The following is a 4,611-nucleotide window of genomic DNA, read 5'->3' as shown; positions in this document are numbered from 1 at the left end:
GTGTGAGGCGAGCTTTCAGAGGCTCAAGACAGCTCTGACTACGGCACCGGTGTTGGTTTTGCCCACGGGTTCTGGGCCTTATACCGTCTATTGTGATGCTTTCCATTTTAGGCTTGGAGCAGTGTTGATGCAGGATGGCAAGGTCATTGCCTATGCTTCGAGGCAGTTGAAGATTCATGAGAAGAACTATCCGTTCCATGATTTGGAGTGGGCAGCCATAGTTCACGCATTGAAGATTTGGAGGCATTATCTATATGGCGTGGCATGTGAGGTGTTCACGGATCACAAGAGTCTTCAGTACTTGTTCAAGCAAAAGGAACTGAATTTGAGGCAGAGGAGGTGGTTGGAATTGTTGAAGATTTATGATATCACCATTCTATATCATCCGGGGAAGGCCAATTGGCTTATTTAATACTCAAGTTATAACTTGAGTATTAAGGAATAATAAGTTACAGAAACTTAATAAGACAAATAATAGTTCAACTGTAAAAGTCGATTTTCTTACATCAGTATCCTTTACATTATAACTTTGGCATACACTAATTGCATTGATTATTTGGAAAGAAAATATGGATATATCACATCGCAAACTTGGATCAAAGTTCAATTGCAAAAATATTTGTTTAGTTGATTCATGTACGACACATACAATATTCAAAGAGAAGAAATATTTCTCTCATTTATGTATGTGTAAGGCAGATGTTACTACAATTTCTGGTAGTAGTAAATTAATTGAAGGCTCTGGAAGAGCTACTATAACTCTGCCTAAAGGAACAATACTTATCATAAAGAATGCAATGTTCTCCTCCAAGTCCAAGAGGAACTTGTTGAGTTTTAAAGATATCTGCCGAAATGGATATCATATTGAGACAATAGATGAGAATAATCTTGAATATCTCATCATTACCAAGAATGTCTCTGGCCAAAAGAGGGTTATTGAGAAGTTCCCATCTTTATCTTGTGGCCTGTATTGGACAAGAATTAGTGCAATTGAGGCACATTCTATTGTGAACCAAAAGGTTACTGATTCCAATACATTTGTACTTTGGCATGATCGATTGGGACACCCTGGATCAATTATGAGGAGACGAATTATAGAAAACTCAAATCGGCATCCATTAAAGAATTTAAAGATTCTTTTAAATAATAAATTTTCTTGCACTTCTTGTTATCAAGGCAAGTTAATTATAAGACCATCACCAATAAAGGTTGGGATTGAGTCCCCTGCGTTTTTAGAACGTATACAAGGGGACATTTGTGGACCTATTCACCCACCTAGTGGGTCGTTTAGATATTTTATGGTCTTAATAGACGCATCTTCTAGATGGTCTCATGTGTGCCTATTATCATCTCGCAACCTCGCGTTTGCAAAATTAATGGCACAAATAATTCGATTACTGGCGCAATTTCCCGATAATCCAATTAAGTCTATTAGACTTGATGATGCTGCTGAATTTCATCCCAAGCATTTAATGATTATTGCTTATCAATTGGGATAAAAGTGGAACATCATGTAGCTTATGTTCACACTCAAAATGGTCTTGCAGAGTCTTTAATTAAACTTCTGCAACTGATAGCAAGACCGTTACTCATGAAAACGAGGCTGCCCACTTCTGTTTGGGGTCACGCCATTTTGCATGCAGCAATGCTAGTTCGTCTCAGACCGACAAATTATCATAAATATTCCCCGTTGCAATTTGTTTTGGGTCATTAACCTAATATATCCCATTTAAGAATTTTTGGATGCGCAGTATATGTGCCTGTAGCACTGCCATATCGCACCAAAATGGGTCCCCAAAGAAGGTTAGGAATATATGTTGGTTTTGAATCGCCCTCTATTATTCGCTACCTCGAAACATTAACGGGGGATTTGTTTACTGCACGATTTGCAGACTGTCTATTCGATCAGACACTTTTCCCAAAATTAGGGAGAGAAGTTGGTGAAACCAAACGGGAAATTTTGTGGAAAAATCCATCAGTATCTCATCTTGATCCACGTGCCTCTATTTGTGAAAAAGAGGTGCAAAAGATTATCCATTTGCAGAGAATAGCAAATCAAATGCACAAACGCATTTACGGATTTTAAAAGGATAACAAAATTACATATCCCTGCAGAGAATGTTTCAATCCGTATTGATGTCCCTATTGGACAATCTTCTAGTATCATAGCTAATGAGTCGAAAGCACGCCTAAAACGTGGCAGACCATTGGGTTCCAAAGATCGAAATCCTAGAAAAAGAAAAACAAATGATCAAAATGACACTACGAAATAATCTCGTGAAGAAATCCACGATTTAATAAATACTGAGATTCATGAGGAACCCAGTGAGCCCGAGACTCAAGAAAATAAGGAACTATCAATAAATCCAATCGATATTGAGACAAATTTGAATCGAGTGGATATAGTGGTGGATTATATCTTTGCATATAATGTTGCATCTAGCATTACGCAAGAAAGTGAGGATCTTGAACCTCAATCTGTTGGAGAATGTTGAGAAAGACTTGATTGGCCAAAATGGCAAGAAGCAATCCAATCAGAGTTGAATTCACTTGCAAAACGTGAAGTTTTTGGGCCTGTAGTCCAAACACCTAATGGTGTTAAGCCTTTTGGCTATAAATGGGTCTTTGCACGCAAGTGGAATGAGAAAAATGAGGTACAAAGATATAAGGCACGCCTTGTTGCACAAGGATTTTCACAAAGGCCTGGTGTCGATTATGAAGAGACATATTCACCCGTTATGGATGCTATAACATTCCGTTATCTCGTTAGTTTTGTTGTCCATGAAAAGCTTGACATGCATTTAATGGATGTGGTTACCGCCTACCTTTATGGCTCACTTTATAATGAGATATACATGAAAATTCCCAATGGATTTAAAATGCCTAACGCAAATAATTCAAAGTCCCGGGAAATATTTTCAATCAAATTGCAAAGATCTTTGTATGGTCAAAAGCAATCAGGACGAATGTGGTATAATCGTCTTAGTGAGTATTTATTAAAGGAAGGCTATATAAATGATGCCATTTGCCCATGTGTTTTTATAAAGAAAACAACAACGGAATTTGGTGTACTTGCCGTATATGTTGATGACATAAACCTTATTGGAACTCCTATAGAACTCCAAAAGGCAATTGATTATTTAAAGAAAGAATTCGAGATGAAAGATCTCGGAAAGACAAAATTATGTCTTGGTTTGCAAATTGAACATTTGGCAAGTGGAATTTTTGTTCATCAATCTGCCTATATAGAAAAGGTACTGAAACGGTTTTACATGGATGGAGCACATCCATTAAGCACTCCGATGGTTGTTCGATCACTTGATGTGAATAAGAAGAGAATGAAGAGCTACTTGGTTCTGAAGTACCATATCTTAGTGCAATTGGTGCACTGATGTATCTTGCCAATACTACAAGGCCTGACATAACCTTTTCAGTTAATATCTTAGCAAGATATAGCTCTGCTCCTACAAGGAGACATTGGAATGGAATCAAACACATATTGCGGTATCTAAAAGGAACTATCGATGGGCTTATTTTATGGCAATAATTGCAGTTGTCACACCCCGGATTTCTCACACTCGGGAGTCCTGATGGCGCCTACTAATGAGAGCTAGGCAAGCCAACCTTTAATTACCTTTACCATTAACCAATTTACCTCTTTTAGTAATTATCAGTAATATCATAAAAACAGCGGAATAAAATAAATAAGCGAAAGTCTTAAATTAAAGAATCTGAACAACAATGCAGAAAATCAACATAAACCTCTACTCGGGAACTGGTGTCACATACTCACGAACTACTAAGAGTGCTAAATACAACCATTTGAAGGAAAATATAACTGTTTGTCTCGAAATACATGAGATAACAGACTAAAATAAAAGATAGAAGAGATGCCGGGCCTGCGAACGCCTGCAAGGCTACCTTGGTCTCGCTGGACTGAAGGCTAACTCCCGCGCTACTACAGCTGCTGTCCAACACCTGGATCTGTGCAAAAGAGCACAGAGTGTAGTATCAGCACAACCGACCCCATGTGCTGGTAAGTGCCTAGCCTAACCCCGGCGAAGTAGTGACGAGGCTAGACCAGACTACCACATAAACCTGTNTATATATATATATATATATATATATATATATATATATATATATATACAAACACACACATCTACAACGGGAAAATAACAAGAATAAACATTATAAATGGGAGGGGAACATGCTTCGGGGATAGCAGATAATACAGAATTTCAAGAGAATAATAAGGAACATCAATGAATTAACTCTAACACGGATAAGGGAATAAAAGCAGATTTCACTGTCAGTACACATCTCGTTGCAGGCGTGCAACCGGTCCCATTTCTCAATGTTTCCGTGGTAGGCGTACCACCCGCTCCCATTTCATCAAATATCGTGGTAGGCGTACCACCCGCTCCCATTTCACCATAACTCGTGGTAGGCGTACCACCCGCTCCCATTTCATCAATATCTTGTGGTAGGCGTACCACCCGCTCCCATTGTATCAATATCTTGTGGTAGGCGTACCACCCGCTCCCATTTCAATCAATAACTTGTGGTAGGCGTACCACCCGCTCCCATTTCAATCAATATCTTGTGGTA

The sequence above is a fragment of the Nicotiana attenuata genome, chromosome 12 (assembly GCF_001879085.1).
Source record: "Nicotiana attenuata strain UT chromosome 12, NIATTr2, whole genome shotgun sequence".
Classification (NCBI taxonomy): domain Eukaryota; kingdom Viridiplantae; phylum Streptophyta; class Magnoliopsida; order Solanales; family Solanaceae; genus Nicotiana; species Nicotiana attenuata.
Note: the sequence above shows the minus strand (reverse complement) of the source record.